This window comes from Phaenicophaeus curvirostris, chromosome 2 (assembly GCF_032191515.1).
Source record: "Phaenicophaeus curvirostris isolate KB17595 chromosome 2, BPBGC_Pcur_1.0, whole genome shotgun sequence".
Classification (NCBI taxonomy): domain Eukaryota; kingdom Metazoa; phylum Chordata; class Aves; order Cuculiformes; family Cuculidae; genus Phaenicophaeus; species Phaenicophaeus curvirostris.
In genome coordinates this window covers 117,570,041-117,591,678 of record NC_091393.1, presented here as the reverse complement: position 1 = coordinate 117,591,678, position 21,638 = coordinate 117,570,041, and the positions used below count along the sequence as shown (strand labels likewise).

At 54.3% G+C, this 21,638-nt stretch overlaps 5 non-coding genes across 5 annotated transcripts; 2 read left to right on the top strand and 3 right to left on the bottom strand.

Moving 5' to 3' along the window:
* The first annotated feature begins 11,595 nt into the window (after positions 1-11,595).
* On the top strand, positions 11,596-11,759 carry LOC138718433 (U1 spliceosomal RNA). The gene has a single exon (XR_011337072.1). It is a non-coding gene; the product is annotated as a U1 spliceosomal RNA (small nuclear RNA).
* Positions 11,760-13,355: 1,596 nt separating this feature from the next.
* Positions 13,356-13,519, top strand: LOC138718432 (U1 spliceosomal RNA). Its single transcript, XR_011337071.1, has one exon. It is a non-coding gene; the product is annotated as a U1 spliceosomal RNA (small nuclear RNA).
* Positions 13,520-14,027: 508 nt separating this feature from the next.
* On the bottom strand, positions 14,028-14,191 carry LOC138718431 (U1 spliceosomal RNA). The gene has a single exon (XR_011337070.1). It is a non-coding gene; the product is annotated as a U1 spliceosomal RNA (small nuclear RNA).
* A 2,408-nt stretch (positions 14,192-16,599) lies between these two features.
* On the bottom strand, positions 16,600-16,763 carry LOC138718434 (U1 spliceosomal RNA). Its single transcript, XR_011337073.1, has one exon. It is a non-coding gene; the product is annotated as a U1 spliceosomal RNA (small nuclear RNA).
* Positions 16,764-18,359: 1,596 nt separating this feature from the next.
* Positions 18,360-18,523, bottom strand: LOC138718430 (U1 spliceosomal RNA). Its single transcript, XR_011337069.1, has one exon. It is a non-coding gene; the product is annotated as a U1 spliceosomal RNA (small nuclear RNA).
* Positions 18,524-21,638: the final 3,115 nt, after the last annotated feature.

The window sequence follows — 21,638 nt, the reverse complement described above, 5'->3', positions numbered from 1 at the left end:
GCCCTGCTCCCTCGACATCCATTTAAGAAACCTCTCTGAAGGCTTCCTCAGGCCTGTTAAGTACAGACCACAGATGGGGCTCTGCAGCAGTCAGCTCAGGAGATGTCTCTCTTGTCCCCCATCAGGACGTGGACCACCCTGCATGCCTGTATATGGCACAAGGTAGAGGAAGGCATCAGGATCTGCTCCTGGTACCCACAGTCACCTCTACGCTCTGCTCTTCACCTCTTATCTTAGAATCATAGAATCATGGAATGGTTTGGGTAGGAAGGGATCTTAAAGCCCTCCCAGTTCCAATCCCCTGCCATGGCAGGAAGACCTCCCATCGGATCAGGGTGCTCAATGCCTCATCCAAGTCTTCTCCCCACTACTCACATTCAGTCATCTGGATATCGTTATAAGAGCATCGTATGTGTTTTTCCAGGGCTGAAAGTTACGCAGCACTTCCAGAGAGGAGGATTTGGTCCTGTTTGATGTGCATGGCATTGATCCTAAAGAATTTCCCCAACTCTACTCCTAAAGACATCTTTCATATTTCCTACTAAACTGCAAAACTCTTTTGAGGGCAAATGTCCTTCCTGGCTGCAGGAAATATATTGAGGGGCTGGAGCGTATCAGGAGAAGGGGAAAGGAGCTGGGGAAGGGTCTGGAGCCCAAGGGTTCTGGGAGTGGTTGAGAGGGCTCAGGCTGTTTAGTCTAGAGAAGAGGAGACCTCATCACTCTCTGCAGCTAGCGGAAAGGAGGTTGGAGCCAGGTGGGCGTTGGTCTCTTCTCCTAAGTTAACAAGTGATAGGGTGAGAGGAAATGGCCTCACATTGTGCCAGGGGAGGTTTAGATTGGCTATTAGGGACAATTTATTCACTGAAAGAGTGATGAAGAGGCTGCTCAAAGCAGTGGTGGATTTTCCATCATTGGACAGGTTCAAAAACAGTGTGGCCACGGCACCTGGGGACAGGGTTTAGTTAGCACAGTGGGGTTGGGCTGCTGGTTGAACTGGATGAGCTTGAAGTTCTTTTCTAGCCTCAATGATTCTATGATTCTATAAACTCAGGAAGATGCTGGGGTTGGGTTTCTGCAGCCAGACCCACCACACGTCCTCCGAGAGCCATGGCAGCTGTGGGGGAGGCAAAGCTATTGTGTCCCAGCCATGGAGAGAACATCCTGCTTTTACATCCATGAGAGGCAGGGAATTGTCACAGAATTCACATAAAAGATATCAAAGCAACTCTAGGAGGGGGCCTGGGCCACCCATAACCTCAACTCCATTCAGCTTCCCTGGTGTCTCTGCCCATGGCAGGGGATTGGAACTAGATGGGCTGTAAGGTCCCTTTCCACACAAACTATTTCATGATTCTATGATTCCCAAGTACCTGCAGAACCCAGAAAGGATTTACCAGTATTTTCTCTCTTCATTTGACCCAAAATGCAAGCGAATCACTCTGAAGACTCTGGTCTTTTCACATCACCCCTTCTGCAGCCCTTCTTTTTAATCTTGTTTGCTTTTCTTGCTTTGTAGCTTTTCCAGCTCTTGGAAAGCAGCAGAGCAGTGAAAAGGACTGTCAAAGCTGTTTCTTAAAACCCAAAACTGAGAAGATCATCTACTTCTTTCAGAACTCCTCTTGGTTTTTTGCTTTCTTTCTTTTCTCCCTGGCAGCTTCAATCGTCCTGGTTAAATCTTGACCTTGCAATTTCAGCTGTTGCTCACTTTCCCCGTTCCTCACTCCAGGGCAACTCTGTTCTTTCCAGCAGAGCTTCCTCCAGGCCATCTCAGATGACTCCTGCAATGGGCAAACAGCTGTGCTGGAGCTTGCTTGCCAAAAAACCACATTATATTGGGATCCCCAAATTGCTGACTACTGTGGTGTCTCATGCGTGGGTTTCACCTTGCATCCCCTGTGACCAAACGGCTGGTCCCTAAAACCAGTAATACACATAGGCTGCCCCAGAAATTATGCACATGGGATGCATCAAAGAAGAGGTGAGCAAAAGAAGAGAGGAGACTGGGAGGCAGGAAATAAGTCAAAGGATGGTAATAATCATAGAATTATGGAATGGTTTGGGTTGGAAGGGACCTTAAAGCCCATCCAGTTCCAACCCCCTGCCATGGGCAAGGACACCTCCCACTGCATCAGGTTGCTCAAAGCCCCATCCAACCTGACCTTGAACACCTCCAGGGATGGAGCAGCCACCACTCCTCTGGGCAACCTCGGCCAGGGCCTCTCCACCCTCACAGGAAAACATTTCATCCTAAGATCTCATCTCAATCTCCCCTCTTGCAGCTTCAAACCATTCCCCCTGGTCCTATCCCTGCACTCCCTGATCACAAGACCCTCCCCAGCTTCCCTGGAGCTCCTTTCAGTCCTGAAGGCTGCTCTAAGGTCTCCCTACAGCCTTCTCTACTCCAGGCTGAACAACCCCAACTCTTTCAGCTTATCCTTGTACAGAAGGTGCTCCAGCCCTCTGATAATAATATGGCCCTTAACAACAGTAGTATTAGTAATTTTAATAGTACTAGTAATAAATTGCTGCTGTTGTTGTTTTTATTGTTTTTGTTTATTATTATTGTTGTTGTTATTATTATTATTATTATTATGTGACTATAATGAGATGGCCCTGAACTTTCTTTCACTGCACCCACAGGACCATGCAAGCCACACAGAGAAAATTGTGCCACTCTGTGTATTTAATTACACATCCCTGTCAGGGAAGAGGCTTCTCCTTTCCCAGGGTGCTGTAGTTTCAAGGACGTATTAATGAACAGTCTCATTTAATTACTTCCCCTCCACAGGACAGATGGCATGGGGAGGGGGAAATGATACACACAGATGTTCATCACAAGCCCCCAGCAAGGGGTGGTGGCTCCCAACCCAAGCAAGCAACTGGGAGACACTGGAAAAGAATCTGGAGCCCAGATTCCAGTACGGCACTGGGACAGCCAGGCATGAACCCAGCGTGGAGCCTAAGAAGTCCTGACAAGGGTCTAGCAATTGCGATCGCCGATTCCTAGTGCCTGACTCCATAATTACGGGGATTACACTGATTAGAGGAAAACAGGCCAGATGCAAGGGGTAAAAAATGTGTTTCACTTAATACTGCTATTTCACTTAATACCAGGAACGTGATTTCAGAGGCAAGAGAGGAGCATCTGGGGACATCTTGCTTCAAGGGGTGGAGATCCACTCTGAGGGCGTTTCTCCATCCCTCGTCCTTAAAACCTTAATGGTTTGAAGCTGAAAGTGGGGAGATTTAGGTGAGATCTTAGGAAGAAATGTTTTCCTGTGAGGTGGGGAGGCCCTGGCTCAGGTTGCCCAGAGAAGTGGTGGCTGCCCCATCCCTGGAGGTGTTCAAGGCCAGGTTGGATGGGGCTTTGATCGACCTGATCCAGTGGGAGGTGTCCCTGCCCATGGCTGGGGTTGGAACTGGATGGGCTTTGAAGTCCCTTCCAACAAAACAGTTCTGTGATTCTATGATCCCACTTCAGCCACAGACTGAAGTAAATCACACTGAGATGTCTCCCTTGTGCTCATCTCAGGCACATCTAAATATTTTCTAGAGTTCCTGCAAGAGTTCTAATGGATCATTTCTGGGATATTTATGATCTTTTAAAAAAAGAAGAATTGTTTCTCTTGAAAGGCAAAAAATGAGCAACCTTGCTCCTACAATCAGGGAGAGTCTCTTGTTGGGACCCATCCAGGTTTCCTCCTGACGTCATGAGCATCCATCACTCATCTGGGACATAAAATATGTGCAATCACACAAATATCCATGCAGGCAACACGCTTCTCTGTCCCAAGGAACAGCAAAAAAAAGCGAAAAGGAGGAATTATGAGCTGTGCTCAAGGAATCAGACCATTGCTCTGGAGGATTTAATTAAAATCCAGGAACTAAATCTATTTAGATACACTGTCAGTCTGAATTACACTGCCTGTGTTTGACTTTCACATGTTTAATTAAAGTTCTTTGCATGATGGGGCTGCACAAATCTCACAGCTCAACTTTACAAGGGCCGGCAACAAATGTTTGAAGAGTAAAGAGCTTGCAGAGGTGTTCATAGAATCATAGAATCATGGAATTGTAAAGGTTGGAAAAGACCTGCAAGCTCATCCAGTCCAACCATCACCATCAGCCCAACCCCACCCAGCTGACTAAACCCTGTCCTCAAGTGCCATGGCCACATGGTTTTTTAACCCCTCCAGGGATGGGGATTCCACCACTTCACTATTAAGAGTTAAAAGGAAACTCAAAGAAGGGAAGGAGCACTGATTCTGATGCCCATGTGCTTAGGAGGGTGTGTTTTGAGGAGGGTTATTGCTTTTTGGATATTGATGGAGAGCTGGGACCCCGGGGTCCTACACTGCTCAGGGTTGCTGTGATGGGAGCTCATAGATTTCCCTGCTCCATCCTGTAGAGGTCCGGGGAAGATGGTCCATTCCTGCATCCCCATCACTTGGTACCCAGCTGCACTCTCCAGCTGCGGTGCCTGCATCCCTTCAATCCAACAGCCCTGCAGAGAGCAGGGGCAGAGAGCATCATAGAATCACAGAGATGTTAAGGTTGGAAAAGTCCTCTAAGATCATCAAGTCCAACACCAACATGCCTATTAAACCACCCTGCCCTCCCAGAACCTGGCTGGGCTGATAGAGAGCACCCATGAAGTGGTTTATTCTGATCTGAGATGCTCATGCCCAGCAAAGTCACATTGCCAGCCGGTTCCCCACCAGCTGTGGGGAAAATCAAGCTCAGCAATGCCAAAACCTCCCAGGAGAAGCACCAGGTGGGTTCCCCTCATGCCAGCCATCCCACACACCGTGTCACCGCAGTCCCCCTTGTGCTGCCTGGGAGCCTGTGCTAATTAGCCTGTGTTTTAATATCCCTCTCTGCTGTTTTTGCCTTCACCACTTGACCTTTGGAGTTATGTAAACACATCAAGTGTGGCAGACTGTGCTTTTTTCCATTCAGCCGCACTGCTAAGGCTACCTCCACGACTGCGGTGACCAGCAGGACGTCAGTGAGGAGCATCATGAGCTCGGTGTGATCGTGCCTGCCCCCAAGATGTGCTAGCACCCCTCTGCTCCAGCCAGCTGGCACCTGTGTCTCCTCAGCATCCTCCTCCATGGGTGGGAGCATCACCAGCCCCCAGTCCTGCTGCCTCAGAGGAATCCTTGCCCCAAAGGGCAGGTTTCCATTGGAAAAGGCTTGCTTGGAACCCCCAAGGCTGTGCTTTTACTGGCTAGGGGAAGAGAGGAAAACATTCATTGAATCATTAAGGTTGGAGAAGACCTCTAAGCTCATCCAGTCCAACTGTCAGCCCAACCCCACCGTGCTGACTAAACCATGTCCCCAAGTGCCACAGCCACATGTTTTCTTAACCCTTCCAGGGATGGAGACTCCACCACTACCCTGGGCAGCCTCTGACAGGGCTCCACCACTCTTTTGGTAGAGAAATTGCCCCTAATATTGAATCTAAACCTCCTCTGGCACAACTTGAGGCCATTTCCTCTTGTTCTATCCCTTGTTACTTGGTTGAAGAGACCAGCACCCACCTGGCTCCAACCTCCTTTCTGGGAGCTACAGAGAGCGATGAGGGCTTCCCTCAGCCTCCTCTTCTCCAGACGAAACATCCCCACTGCCCTCAGATGGTCCCAGAACCTCTGGGCTCCAGACCCTTCCCCAGCTCCGTTCCCCTTCTCCAGATGCACTCCAGCCCCTCAGGGTCTTTCTTGGAGTGAGGGGCCCAAAACTGAACCCTGGATTCCAGGTGCAGCCTCACCAGCGCCAAGTGCAGGGGGACGATCCCTTACCTGCTCCTGCTGGCCACCCCATGGCTGATCCAGGCCAGGATGCTGTTGGCTTTCTTGGCCACTTGGGCCACCGCTGGCTCATGTTCAGCTGCTGTCTTGTTCAGCCAGGGGAACAGAAGGCTCTGGAAAGACCTTAGAGCAGCCTCTCAGGACTGAAAGGGGCTCCGGGAAAGCTGGGGTGTGGGTCTTGATCAGAGAGTGCAGGGATAGGTTGAGGGGAAACAGTTTGAAGCTGAAAGAGGGGAGATTGAGATGAGACCTTAGGAAGAAATGTTTTCCTATGTAGATGGGGAGGCCCTGACCCAGGTTGCCCAGAGAAGTGGTGGCTGCCCCATCCCTGGAGGTGTTCAAGGCCAGGTTGGATGGGGCTTGGAGCAACCTGATCCAGTGGGAGGTGTCCCTGCCCATGGCAGGGGGTTGGAACTAGATGGGCTTTAAGGTCCCTTCCAACCCAAACCATTCCATGATTCTGTGATTCTGTGAGGTGCAAGACGCATCCCATTGCCTTGCACCCACTCAACAGGCTCTTGCCAGGAGTGGTTTCTCCTGGATGTGTAGAAGACCCCTTACCATAGGAAGGAGTTTGGGGTGCTGGCCCTGACTCCACACAGCTTTTTCTCTCCTCCCCAGCAGAAATCTGCCCCCTGGGAAACAAACCCATCCCTCCAGGCGAAAGGATTGGTGCTAAACCTCTCTCCTTCTTATTTATTCCTAGAGCATCCCTGGCGCGGAGCAGGCAGGAGACGGTCAGAGTCTCGCCACACATCTGCCATGGATCATTTCAGATGAACACTTTGCATTTCGTGAGGGCTATAAAATGCTCCAGCAAGCCTTTTCCCCGGGCTGCCTCCGCAGTCATTACCCACCAAAGAGACAATAAAGAAGACACAACCATGCGTGTTCCCATAATAGCAGGATGGAGGGCTCCAGCAGGCAGATCACTCTCGCCTGCTTTGATTGTTTATGCAGATAACTCGTCACCGAGCACACCAGCACCATCAGGGAACGGCTCTGGTTTGCCTTGGTCAAACAGGATTGTGCACAAACCCGGGGGGTGGGGGACAGAGAGGGGCTTTGTCACATTGGGAGTCAGAAAACAAACACTTTGTTATCATGGATCATCCTTTTTATGCGAGAATCCAACATCCCTGCCGAACGCCTGGTGTGCTCTGTGCTGCTGGCTGGCTGAATCCACAACTAAACATGCCTCTGATCCAAACGAGCTCCACTCTAAACACAGAAAGGTAGGGAAAAGGCAACATCACTGGCTCAGGGAGCTGGAGATTAAACAAGGTGTCAAAGGTGGTAAAGAGCACTGGATTGACCCCATAAATATCCACCTGCCTGCCTCCAAAGATGGAAAAACATGGCAGGACAGCAGCTATGAGAGTGGATGCCAACTTGGGTTAACCTTTACCTGGTTAAACCGTACCGGTGGCTCTGCCAGACAATGCCCAGGCTGGTGGTGAGGGTGACCCCACCTTCGGGATGGTCTAAGATAGGATCTGGGAGCAGATGAGGTGGGGAAGGGGCAGCAGAGGTCAGAGGGAGAGGTGGTTTTCCAGGGCACGAGAGGAGGAGGAGGGGGCTTGCTCGGAGCTAAGCTGGCTCTGGACAAAATCAGACTGTTTTTGCAAAACACTGAGCCTGACTTAATTAACAGGACACGCTGGAGGATGGGGAAAGTGTGGTAAACAACCATGTCACTTATCCCTGACATCCCTGCTGTGGTGGATCATCGAATCGCAAAACACTTTGGGTGGGAAGGGACTGTTAAAGCCCATCATCTCCAGCCAGATCAGGCTGCTCAGAGCTCCATCCAACCTGGCCTTGAGTGTTTCCAGGGATGGGGCATCTACCGTCTCTCTGGGAAACCTATGATTGAAGGGATGGAGGGAAAAACATGGGCAATGAAGGGTTTCCCTTCCTTTTCTCCCCTTGATTTCTCCACATACCTGTGTGAAAGGCAGGAATCTCTGCTGGTGTTCAGGGCATACCCAGATTTTTCAGGCAGGTTTGACCAAGACAAACAGCAGAGGCTGCAAAAGTCACATGGATGAGCTGTGGTGTCCTTCTGCAACTCCAGAGCTGCTTGGAGGCCAGCAGATAAAGTGAGCAGGGATGAGCATTGGTCCTCTTCTTAGGAGAGAAAAGCTGCTGATGGGGCTCTCCACAGCTCTGTGCCTGGCAATACTCACAAGTGACATGGGAAAGTGACACCAAGCGGGGTGCAGTTGGGCAAGGTGAAGAAGGAACTCACTGCAGGCTGCCTTGGCTGGAGATCGGTCATGAAATTTAACATTGATGAGCACAAAGTAATGCACAAGGCAAAAAAAAATAGAGCCACAATGGGCTTTGGACATGCTATGGCTGCAAGAACTCAAGGGCAAACATTGTGTTAAGGGTTCCCAGGAAGGTAAGAGTGAGGGAAGGAGGACGTCACTTCCAGATGTGAGTTTGGGGGTGTCAAAGAAGGACATCACTTCCAATCATGAATTTGAGGGTGTCAAAGGAGGACATCACTCCCAACCATGTGTCTGGGGGCTGTTCAAGGAGGACATTGCTTCCAGCCATGAGTATGGGATACCAAAAGAAAGCATCACTTCCAACAGTGCCTTTGGGGATTTCAGAAGAGGGCATTGCTTTCAACCATGAGTTTGGGTGTTCTGAAGAGGGCACCACTTCCAATCACGAGTTTGGTGGTGTCAAAGGAAGACATGGCTTCCAGCTACATATTTGAGAGTGTCATACAGCTCTGGAAAGCACATCCCAAGGAAAGCTGGATTAGATGGCACAGGGTGCCCAGTGGAGCGGCTTGGCTGCCATAGGAGGAGAGGAAGGGTGGAGCGGGGCTCTTCCAACTGTAAAAGAAACAGTTCAGGAGGGTGTGAGGTCTGCAGGCTTATGGCAACTGAAGAAGGAAATGATTCTTGCATGGGCTAGATCCATCTCAGAGCCTGGGCCTGACCTAGGAGGAGAAATCCCACCCTCTGGCCTACAGAGAGCAGATCTACACAGTCTAGTATGTTTTAATGACTGACGACATTGCACCGTCCACACACCGCCTTATATAGTCCTCCCTGACACTTTGGATTTCATCCCTACATCATCCTTTTGATGGCTGGAGCTTCTCCAGTGAAGTAAAATTCTTTCAGAAAACTCCAGTCCCTGGAGCGCCTCATGTTTTGATTTGTTTTTTTCGGTATCTCAGGTTCAGTGAACTCGCGCTAGTGCCTGGGCAAGGTCCTCAGGGCTCTGTCTGGTCTCTCTGTGGAGCATCCCAGGATGGGGAACCTGCTCTCAGCACCTCCATCTCCAGTCTGGCTTGGCTCCAGTGGTGCTTGCTGCTCAGGGTGTCCCAGACCACGAGCTCCTCCTCACAGGACAGTCCCCAGCAGGTTTCTCATGTCTCTAATGGTGTCCAGGTCACTCCTTGCTCTCCCAGAGCTTGGGGTCAACCTGCTGGGATTTCCAGATGGGTTTGGCATGGGGAGATCTCACTCCTGAAGGGCCAATAAAGGGTCTTTTGAACATATATGGTGGGGCTAGGCAAACCTGATAGAGTTCAACAAGGGCAAGGTCCTGCACCTGGGCTGGGGCATTCCCAAGCACAAATGCAGGCTGGGCAAAGAATGGATTTGGAGCAGCCCCAAGAAGAAGGATTTGGGGCACTGGGGGATGAGAAGCTCAACATGAGCCAGCAATGGACGCTCGTAACCTGGAAAGCCAAACTGTGTCCTGGGCTGCATCCAAAGCAGTAGGACCAGCAGGGCCAGGGAGGGGATTCTGCCCCTCTGCTCTGCTCTAGTGAGACCTCACCTGGAGTCCTGTATCTAGTTCTGGAGTCCTCAGCACATGGATCTGTTGAGGTGAGTTCGGATGATGCCACAGAGATTATTCAAGGGCTGAAGCACCTCCCAAATGAGGACAGGCTGAGAGAGTTGACATTGTTCTGCCTGGAGAACAGAAGGTTGCAGGGAGACCTTAGAGCAGATTCCAGTGCTGAAAGGGTCTCCAGGAAAGCTGAGGAGGGGCTTTTGACTGGGGACTGCAGGGATAGGATGAGGGGAATGGTTTTCAGCTGCAAGAGGAGATGAAATCTGAGGAAGAAATGTTTTCCCATGAGGGTGGGGAGGCCCTGGCCCAGGTTGCCCAGAGAAGTGGTGGCTGCCCCATCCCTGGAGGGGTTCAAGGCCAGGTTGGATGGGGCTTGGAGCAACCTGATGCAGTGGGAGGTGTCCCTGCCCATGGCAGGGAGTTGGAACTGGATGGGCTTTGAAGTCAGGTTGCTCAAAGCCCCATCCAACCTGGGTAGAAGAACACCTTAACCTTCACCTGCAGCACGGAGGAGCTGGTCTCTCCTTCCTCAGAGCTGCGGGAGAGTGCTTGTCTCAGCAGGGGAAGCAATATGGGAAAGTGAGGCAGGGGAACTGGTTGCCCCTTGCATTGTCTGTGCATCCATTGCCTGCATGGAGTAAAGTGCAGCCACCTCGATGCCACAGCACCAGGGGGGAATGAAACATGAGTGGAGATACAGAGAGGCAGATTTGGTGTCCATGCAAGCAGTCAGCTTGGAGACCAGCCCAAAGGACTGAAGGTCCCATTACTCACCTTCATGGAATCACAGAATCAGTGAGGTTGGAAAAGCCCTCTAAGATCATCCAGTCCAACCATCAGCCCAACCCCACTGTGCCCACTAAACCATGTCCCCAAGTGCCACAGCCACACGGTTTTTGAACCCCTCCAGGGATGGGGACTCCACCACTACCCTGGGCAGCCTCTGACAGGGCTTCACCTCTTTCTGAAAAGAAACCGTTCCTCACATCCAATCTAAATCTCCAAGCCTTCTGCGTGACCACAGAGCGCATTTTACGAGCTGTTGGTGCCCTCTAAGGGAGAAGCGAGGGGAAAAAAAACCCAGCAGACCTCACAGAAACTCAGGATAACCTAACCAGGAAAAGACTCAGAGGGATCATCAAATCCAGCTCCCGTCCCTGCACAGGACAACCGCAACATTCACCCTTAGACTCACCGTGAGTCTAATGCTTCTGGAATATTATCAGGTTTGGTGCTGTGACCAAGCTGGGGAGCTGTTCCAGTGCTCCAACACCCTCTGGGGGAAGAACCACTTCCTAAAAACCAACCTAACCCTCCCCAGGTGCATCTTCCTGACTTTTCCTCAGGTCCTGTGGACTCTTGGGCCGGTCACCAGAGAGAAGAGCTGAGCACCCGCTGCTCCATGTCCCCCTGCGAGGAAGCTGGAGGCCGCGGTGAGGACAGACACCCGGCCTTGTGCTTTGGAAACAAGGCGTGGATTTGAGGGAGAGGCTCCTTCCACCCCAGCACCCTGCTCCAGAGCCAAAGGACCTCATTATCGAATCCTGGGTTCAGGTTTGGGCCCCTCACTCCAAAAAAAGACCTTGAGGGGCTGGAGTGTGTCCAGAGAAGGGGAATGGACCTGGGGAAAGGGCCGCGGGGCCAAACGGGGAAGGGGCGGGGCCCATGAAAATAGAGGCGCTATCGCCAAAGCGGCTGCGAGAGCGGAGGGGGCGTGGTCTCTCGGGAAAGGGCGGGGCTATGCAAATAAGAGACGCCCGCGGCACCACGGGACACAACCGCCCCGAATCACCGGCGGCCGCGGGCGGGAACGGGCGCTGCGGGGGCGACGCGGGGCGGCACAACGTGAGCCGGGAGGGAAAGAACGGGGGCGATGGCGGCGAGGGGGCAGCGCGGGTGTCCGTGTGTTCGAGGGGAGTGCGGCGCGGTGGGGTGCGGCGGGGCGGTAGAGCAACTCATACTTACCTGGCAGGGGAGACACCATGATCAAGCAGGTGGTTTTCCCAGGGCGAGGCTTATCCCTTGCACTCCGGGTGTGCTGACCCCTGCGATTTCCCCAAATGCGGGAAACTCGACTGCATAATTTGTGGTAGTGGGGGACTGCGTTCGCGCTCTCCCCTGGCTTGGCGGTTTAATAACAGATCCGTGTGCTGTAAGCGAGGCGTCGTGCGGCTCCTTGGAGGTCTCGAGCTCACTGTCCGAGGATGCTGTGTACAATAAGCGCCTGACGCGCGGAGGGAAAGAAGCGATACCGAGTGCGTTTTCCAAAGATCACAGAATCACTAAGTTCGAAAAGACCCCCAGGATCATCGAGTCCAACCATTCCCATCAATCACTAAACCATGTCCCTCAGCACCTCATCCACCCGTCCCTTAAACACCTCCAGGGAAGGTGACTCAACCCCCTCCCTGGGCAGCCTCTGCCAGTGCCCAATGACCCTTTCTGTGAAAAACTTTTTTCCTAATGTCCAGCCTGAACCTCCCCTGGCGGAGCTTGAGGCCATTCCCTCTTGTCCTGTCCCCTGTCACTTGGGAGAAGAGCCCAGCTCCCTCCTCTCCACAACCTCCTTTCAGGCAGTTGGAGAGAGCAATGAGGTCTCCCCTCAGCCTCCTCTTCTCCAGGATAAACACCCCCAGCTCTCTCAGCCGTTCCTCATCAGGCCTGTTCTCCAGCCCCCTCACCAGCTTCGTTGCTCTTCTCTGGACTCGCTCCAGAGCCTCAACATCCTTCTTGTGGTGAGGGGCCCAGAACTGAACACAGGATTCGAGGAGCGGTCTCACCAGTGCCGAGTCCAGAGGGAGAAGAACCTCCCTGGACCTGCTGGTCACGCCGTTTCTGATCCAAGCCAAGATGCCATTGGCCTTCTTGGCCACCTGGGTCACTGCTGGCTCACGTTCAGCCATCAGATCTTTCCAAGGTCTAATTTTAATGCTATGAAACTTTGCAACAATCAAAACTCTTGCTAATTTGGAGCTGGCTCCGGCTCCCTGCTCGGCCTTGGATTAAAGCCAGATGGAAACTCCAGACAGAGCAGTTGCAGGAGAGACGCCTGCTCCGCACAGGTCAGAGTTCACACAATCTTTATCAAAGGAAGAACCATGTCTGGGAAACACCGTGTTAAGAACACGCTCTCAGAGGGACGTTCTGTCTGACTTTCAGAAGCCGGAGCTGCTTACAGGAAACTTCACTGCACTTGAGCTCAAATCAAAGTATTCCACTTTGAAATATTCCACCTGTTGTGTCGGGGTCCCGGGTGAGGGCCGGCCCGCAGCCCCCTCCCTGTCCCCGTGTGCCCGCCGGGCCCCTTCCCGGGGCTCGGTGGAGCCGGGACCGGGGCGGGGGGCTCGTGGGGCCGGGGCGGCGCTAGGACCCGGCGGAGCGACCCAGAGCGCGGGGGGCGGGGCCCGGAGGGAGGGGGCGGGGCCATCGGATCGCGCCGCTGCTGAGAGAGGCGCTCCCATCGCGTGTGGGCGTGGCCTCTCGGGAAATGGGGTGGGGTTATGCAAATCAGAGACGCCCGCGGCACCACGGGACACAACCGCCCCGAATCACCGGCGGCCGCGGGCGGGAACGGGCGCTGCGGGGGCACCGCGGGGCGGCACAACATGGGGCAGTGGGGAAGAGCAGGAGCAGCGGCGGCGCGGGGTAGGCGAGGTGTGTCCGTGTGTTCGAGGGGAGTGCGGGGCGGTGGGGTGCGTCGGGGCGGCGGATCAACTCATACTTACCTGGCAGGGGAGACACCATGATCAAGCAGGTGGTTTTCCCAGGGCGAGGCTCATCCCTTGCACTCCGGGTGTGCTGACCCCTGCGATTTCCCCAAATGCGGGAAACTCGACTGCATAATTTGTGGTAGTGGGGGACTGCGTTCGCGCTCTCCCCTGGCTTTACAGTTGAAAGAAAGAAAAGAGGAGGGGTGTGGTTGTGGTGTTCGCATCTGTCTCTGGAGACGTCTCTCCTATCCGGAGGGCCCGCGCTGCAGAATGTCCTATCGGCACTTGGGTCCTCTCGTCTCATCGCTTGCCTGGAAGGCGCACGGATGACGCAAGCGCTGGAGCCGCTCTGGTGTGAGGCCGGGCCGGGAGAGCCGGGGTGCTTGTGCCTGGAGAAGGGCTGCTCGAGGCAGCCTCGAGCGCTGGAAGGGGAGGCAGGGAAGCTGAGGAGGGCTCTGGATCGCGGGGACGGGGACGGGGTGGATGCCCGCGGGGGCTCGGCAGGAGCCAGGGCTCTTGGACTTCCAAACTCGGGGGGGACTGGGGGTTAATAACTGACAGAATGAGTGTCTGTGCGTATCCCGGGATGCCTAGAGCGCTGGGCCCCAGTGTGGGTAGCATAAGTACCTCCCCGCCTCCGCTCATTGTTATCTCCAGCTCTATTATTAAACCTCAAAGTCAGGGGAGAGCGCGAACGCAGTCCCCCACTACCACAAATTATGCAGTCGAGTTTCCCGCATTTGGGGAAATCGCAGGGGTCAGCACACCCGGAGTGCAAGGGATGAGCCTCGCCCTGGGAAAACCACCTGCTTGATCATGGTGTCTCCCCTGCCAGGTAAGTATGAGTCGATCCGCCGCCCCGCCGCACCCCACCGCGCCGCACTGCCCTCGAACACACGGACGCTCCGCGCTGTCCCCGCGCCGCCGCTGTCCCCGCTCTTCCCTCACCCCCCACGTTGTGCCGCCCCGCGTCGCCCCCGCAGCGCCCGTTCCCGCCCGCGGCCGCCGGTGATTCGGGGCGTTTGTGTCCCGTGGTGCCGCGGGCGTGTCTTATTTGCATAACCCCGCCCCTTTTCACACGAGACCACGCCCACCCCAGGGTTCGCGGCTTCTCTATTCTCAGCCCCGCCAGCGCCCCCTAGAGGTTCCCTCCCTCACCCCGCGCTGATGCCTCTCGTCGGCCCCACGCCTGGGTCCGAGCAATCCCCGGGTTCCATGCGGGGTGGGGGATGGCGTGACTGACAGCGGCCCTGAGGAGAAGGACCTGGGGTGCTCACGCGGGAGAAGCTCGACATGAGCCGACGATGGGCACTTGCATCCGGAGGAGGCTACAAAGATGATCCGAGGGCTGGAGCACCTCCTGTACGCGGCCAGGCTAAGAGAGTTGGGATTGTCCAGCTTGGAGAAGAGAAGGCTCCAAAGAGACCTTAGAGCAGCCTCCCAGGACTGAAGGGGGCTCCAGGAAAGCTGGGGAGGGACTGTTTACAGAAGCTTGTAATGATAGGATGAGGGGCAATGGGTACAAACTGGAGGGGGGCAGGTTTAGACCAGACATAAAGAGGAATTTCTTCACTATGAGGGTGGGGAGGCCCTGGCCCAGGTTGCCCAGAGAAGTGGTGGCTGCCCCATCCCTGAAGGTGTTCAAGGCCAGGTTGGATGGGGCTTGGAGCAACCTGATGCAGTGGGAGGTGTCCCTGCCCATGGCAGGGGGGTTGGAACTGGATGGGCTTTAATGTCCCTTCCAACCCAAACCGTTCTGTGATCCTGTGATTCCTCCGAAAGGCCCCACACTCGCCACATTCAGTGTTTCTACCATCCAGACACGGTGGCGCTTGCACATGTTACGAAGCGGGTGCCCTTCACTCACGGCGCTGCAGTGGGGGCATCTCTCCTCCCAGCACATGCCCTGAGTGAGAAACTGCACATCCCACATCTTCTGGATCTCTGTTCATTTCGGTCTGTCTAGAAAGCTGCCCAGAGGAGAAGGACCAGGGGGAGTTGGCTGACAGCGACTGAACGTGAGCCAGCTGAAGCCCAGGTGGCCAGAAGGCCAGTGGTATCTTGGCTTGTGTTGAGGAGTTTTTAGACCAAAATGGACACGGATATTTAGACGTGCACGACCCAGCTTTTGCACCAGAATTAAAGCTAACTTTGCAGAAGAAGCAGCTACTGTAGAGGACACGCTGTCCTTAAGGTTTCTCTTTGTAACATTAGGGAGTTGCTCTGCCTTGTGCTCCTCTCCTTTCTCACGGGTAACTTTCCTCCGTAGTCCTTGATTTGTTACTCTGTAGTCTATCAATTTGGAGACCAGAATGCTCACAGAGCTGTTTTCCATGGGGAAGTATAATAGTGTGGGTAACTAATGATTGCTTGTTGTTAAAGGAGAATTGTCGAGTCATCTTGTTACACAATAGCTTGTTTCAGCTAAATGAGGTGTAAATGTGTTGCGAACTTTGATTAAAACAGCTTCGCTTGATCATATTGGTTGTGTGTTGTCCCTTATTCCTCTGCAGGCTTGGATCAGAAACGGCATGACCAGCAGGGCCAGGGAGGTTATCCTCCCTCTGGACTCGGCACTGGTGAGACCGCTCCTCGAATCCTGTGCTCAGTTCTGGGCCCCTCACCACAAGAAGGATGTTGAGGCTCTGGAGCGAGTCCAGAGAAGAGCAACAAAGCTGGTGAAGGGGCTGGAGAACAGGCCTTGTGAGGAGCAGCTGAGAGAGCTGGGGGTGTTCAGCCTGGAGAAGAGGAGGCTGAGGGGAGACCTCATTGCTCTCTACAACTACCTGAAAGGAGGTTGTGGAGAGGAGGGAGCTGGGCTCTTCTCCCAAGTGACAGGGGACAGGACGAGAGGGAATGGCCTTAAGCTGTGCCAGGGGAGGTTTAGGCTGAACATTAGGAAAAGATATTTCATGGAAAGGGTCATTGGGCACTGGCAGAGGCTGCCCAGGGAGGGGGTTGAGTCACCTTCCCTGGAGGTGTTTAAAAGACAGGTAGATGAGGTTCTGAAGGACATGGTTTAGTGTTTGATAGGAATGGTTGGGCTCGGTGATCCCGTGGGTCTTCTCCAACCTAGTGATTCTGTGATCTCCGTAAAACATAACCCACATCGCTTCTTTCTCTCGCCCGCTTCTCACGCTCATCGTTTCAGCCACCCGATGACCGAGGGCGCCAGACCTCTGCGCGGAGAGTTCTAGCAGTTCCTGCAGCAGTCACTCCCACTACAATATCTGCCATTAGACCTTGAGAGCCAGGGGAGAGCGCGAACGCAGTCCCCCACTACCACAAATTATGCAGTCGAGTTTCCCGCATTTGGGGAAATCGCAGGGGTCAGCACACCCGGAGTGCAAGGGATGAGCCTCGCTCTGGGAAAACCACCTGCTTGATCATGGTGTCTCCCCTGCCAGGTAAGTATGAGTTGCTCTACCGCCCCGCCGCACCCCACCGCGCCGCACTCCCCTCGAACACACGGACACCCGCGCCGCCCCCGCGCTGCCGCCGTTCCCGTTCCTCCCCTCCCGCCCCATGTTATGTCGCCCCGCGTCGCCCCCGCAGGGCCCGTTTCCGCCCGCGGCCGCCGGTGATTCGGGGCGGTTGTGTCCCGTGGTGCCGCGGGCGTCTCTGATTTGCATAACCCCGCCCCTTTCCCGAGAGGCCACGCCCACACGCGATGGGAGCGCCTCTCTCAGCAGCGGCGCGATCCGCGTGGCCCCGCCCCCTCCCTCCAGGTCCCGCCCCCCGCTCTCTGGGTCGCTCCGCCGGGTCCTAGCGCCGCCCCGGCCCCACGAGCCCCCCGCCCCGGTCCCGGCTCCACCGAGCCCCGGGAAGGGGCCCGGCGGGCACACGGGGACAGGGAGGGGGCTGCGGGCCGGCCCTCACCCGGGACCCCGACACAAGAGGTGGAATATTTCAAAGTGGAATACTTTGATTTGAGCTCAAGTGCAGTGAAGTTTCCTGTAAGCAGCTCCGGCTTCTGAAAGTCAGACAGAACGTCCCTCTGAGAGCGTGTTCTTAACACGGTGTTTCCCAGACATGGTTCTTCCTTTGATGAAGATTGTGTGAACTCTGACCTGTGCGGAGCAGGCGTCTCTCCTGCAACGGCTCTGTCTGGAGTTTCCATCTGGCTTTAATCCAAGGCCGAGCAGGGAGCCGGAGCCAGCTCCAAATTAGCAAGAGTTTTGATTGTTGCAAAGTTTCATAGCATTAAAATTAGACCTTGGAAAGATCTGATGGCTGAACGTGAGCCAGCAGTGACCCAGGTGGCCAAGAAGGCCAATGGCATCTTGGCTTGGATCAGAAACGGCGTGACCAGCAGGTCCAGGGAGGTTCTTCTCCCTCTGGACTCGGCACTGGTGAGACCGCTCCTCGAATCCTGTGTTCAGTTCTGGGCCCCTCACCACAAGAAGGATGTTGAGGCTCTGGAGCGAGTCCAGAGAAGAGCAACGAAGCTGGTGAAAGGGCTGGAGAACAGGCCTTATGAGGAACGGCTGAGAGAGCTGGGGGTGTTTATCCTGGAGAAGAGGAGGCTGAGGGGAGACCTCATTGCTCTCTCCAACTGCCTGAAAGGAGGTTGTGGAGAGGAGGGAGCTGGGCTCTTCTCCCAAGTGACAGGGGACAGGACAAGAGGGAATGGCCTCAAGCTCCGCCAGGGGAGGTTCAGGCTGGACATTAGGAAAAAAGTTTTTCACAGAAAGGGTCATTGGGCACTGGCAGAGGCTGCCCAGGGAGGGGGTTGAGTCACCTTCCCTGGAGGTGTTTAAGGGACGGGTGGATGAGGTGCTGAGGGACATGGTTTAGTGATTGATGGGAATGGTTGGACTCGATGATCCTGGGGGTCTTTTCGAACTTAGTGATTCTGTGATCTTTGGAAAACGCACTCGGTATCGCTTCTTTCCCTCCGCGCGTCAGGCGCTTATTGTACACAGCATCCTCGGACAGTGAGCTCGAGACCTCCAAGGAGCCGCACGACGCCTCGCTTACAGCACACGGATCTGTTATTAAACCTCCAAGCCAGGGGAGAGCGCGAACGCAGTCCCCCACTACCACAAATTATGCAGTCGAGTTTCCCGCATTTGGGGAAATCGCAGGGGTCAGCACACCCGGAGTGCAAGGGATGAGCCTCGCCCTGGGAAAACCACCTGCTTGATCATGGTGTCTCCCCTGCCAGGTAAGTATGAGTTGCTCTACCGCCCCGCCGCACCCCACCGCGCCGCACTCCCCTCGAACACACGGACACCCCGCTCTCGCCCCCGCGTCGCCGCTCTCCACACTCTTCCCCCACTGCCCCACGTTGTGCTGCCCCGCGGCTCCCCTCGCAGCTCTCGTTCCGCCCGCGGCCGCCGGTGATTTGGGGCGATTGTGTCCCGTGGTGCCGCGGGCGTCTCTTATTTGCATAACCCCTCCCACTCCCTCTACTCCCCTCGGCTCCTCGAAGCGGCGTGAGTCGTTTGGCCACGCCCCTCCCCGGCCACGCCCCCAGCGGTGCGGAGCCGCTCAGCGGCGTAGAGTCTATTTGCATAGACACGCCCCCTCCCGCCAGGCCCCGCCCCGCCCCTGTTTGCGCGCAGCGCCCCCTGGCGGCGCGGCTCCGCAAGGCAGCGTCGCACCCTCCGGGTGGGACACGACAGCTCAGAGCGGGGCCGGCTGAGCAGAACGTTCGGTGCCTTCATCCGTGACCTGGAGGCTGCTCCGAGTTCTCCCTCGTGCCTACCCTTCTCCAGGTGGAACGACCCCAGCTCCCCGCCTGTGACTGAAGACACCTTCAGTCATCACCAAACAGGACGAGAGCACCGTGCTGGCCCGTTCTTTCCATTTCATAGGATCATAGAATCACAGAATAACCAGGTTGAGAGAGACCCACCGGATCATCGAGTCCAACCATTCCCATCAAACACTAAACCATGTCCCTCAGCACCTCATCCACCCGTCCCTTAAACACCTCCAGGGAAGGTGACTCAACCCCCTCCCTGGGCAGCCTCTGCCAGTGCCCAATGACCCTTTCTGTGAAATATTTTTTCCTGATGTCCAGCCTGAACCTCCCCTGGCGGAGCTTGAGGCCATTTCCTCTCGTCCTGTTCCCTGTCACTTGGGAGAAGAGCCCAGCTCCCTCCTCTCCACAACCTCCTTTCAGGCAGTTGGAGAGAGCAATGAGGTCTCCCCTCAGCCTCCTCTTCTCCAGGATAAACACCCCCAGCTCTCTCAGCTGCTCCTCACAAGGCCTGTTCTCCAGCCCTTTCACCAGCTTCGTTGCTCTTCTCTGGACTCGCTCCAGAGCCTCAACATCCTTCTTGTGGTGAGGGGCCCAGAACTGAACACAGGATTCGAGGAGCGGTCTCACCAGTGCCGAGTCCAGAGGGAGAAGAACCTCCCTGGACCTGCTGGTCACGCCGTTTCTGATCCAAGCCAAGATGCCATTGGCCTTCTTGGCCACCTGGGCCACTGCTGGCTCATGGTCAGTCGCTGTCAACAAACACCCCCAGGTCCCTCTCCTCCAGGCAGCTTTCCAGCCAGACTTCTCCTAGTCTGTAGCTGCTCAGGGTTGTTGTGCCCCAAGTGCAGGACCCGGCATTTGACCTTGTTAAACCTCATGACGTTGGTCTCAGCCCAGCGGTCCAGCCTGTTCAGATCCCTTTGGAGCCTCCCTGCCCTCCAGCAGATCCATACTTCCACCCAGCTTAGTGTCATCCGCAAACTTGCTAAGGGTGCACTCGATGCCTTCATCCAGGTCATTGATAAAGACATTGAACAGGGCTGGACCCAGCACTGAGCCCTGGGGAACCCCACTTGTCACTGGCCTCCAGCTGGAGTTAACTCCATTTCCCACCACTCTCTGGGCCCGGCCAGCCAACCAGATTTAGACTAGACATAAGGAGGAATTTCTTCACCATGAGGGTGATGAGGCCCTGGCCCAGGTTTCCCAGAGAAACTGTGGCTGCCCCATCCCTGGAGGTGTTGAAGGCCAGGTTGGGATGGGGCTTGGAGCAACCTGATCCAGTGGGAGGTGTCCCATGGCAGTGGGGTTGGAATTAGGTGGTCTTCAAGCCCCCTTCCAACCCAAACTATTCTATGATTCTACGAAAGAAAGATATTTGCTGTGTTTAGTGCTGCTCACCACCCTCTGCAGTGCTGGGGATGTTGGTGTGAGCAGGTCCAGGTGCTGATGGGTGTGGGATGCGACTCAAGCGTGCAGGCAGGTGAGTCCCCAGGCTGCAGCCCAGGGCAGCCAGAGCAGAGCCCAACCCGCAGGCTTGACACGCGGAATAAAGACTCTATGACTTATGGATTTATAAAGCAGGTATGTTTATTCAGCGCTGAGATGCACGAGAGAATTATTTCTCCAAATCATAGAATCATAGAATCACCAGGTTGGAAAAGACCTAACGGATCATCGAGTCCAACCATTCCATCAATCACTAAACCATGTCCCTCAGCACCTCATCCACCCATTCCTTAAACCCCTCCAGGGAAGGTGACTCAACCACCTCCCTGGGCAGCCTCTGCCAGTGCCCAATGACCCTTTCCATGAAATATTTTTTCCTAATGTCCAAAAAAACATGTGTGCCCATCATAGCAACTTGTCTTGGCTTTATACAGTAAAGTGTTACATATTCATAAAATTCAAAAAAAACACCTATGCATATTCATAACCTTTCCCTGCTTCTTATTATAATGAGTTTGAGAAGAGTTTTCTTCCTCTTTGTGCCTGTGCGGTGTCTTCCTTTATTCTCAGGGATAAAGCTGATTGTCTTCCTTTAATTTCAATCTGCACGCTTGTTCTCCAGATCCTTGCCATTCTTGTCAGTGTTGTTTTCTGCTCTTATCACAGTTCCAGGTAACTTGTCTTGCTTATCAGAAATCATCCAGCAACAGACCCCCTTCCTACATAAAAGCTTGTAAAAATATGTTGTGGGAGGTGGTTGAGTCACCTTCCCTGGAGGCGTTTAAGGGACGGGTGGACAAGGTGCTGAGGGACATGGTTTAGTGTTTGATAGAAACGGTTGGACTCGATGATCCGGTGGGTCTCTTCCAACCTGGTTATTCTATGATTCTATGATTCTATGAACTGTCATCCTGTGTATTCTTTAAGTGTCAGTTGCTTCAGCTCAATTATTACTATTCTGTTTACCCTTTAGTGTTAGTCCTTTCTTTGACTAATTGCTAAAAAGCTAAATAATTGTTATCCTGTTCATCAATTGTTAATTCATCTAGCCCTGTATCGCCTGGCTCCGCAGCTCCCAGTGTTCCGGTGTCTCTCTCTGCACGTTGCTGTTTGCCACAGCGGTTGAAGAGG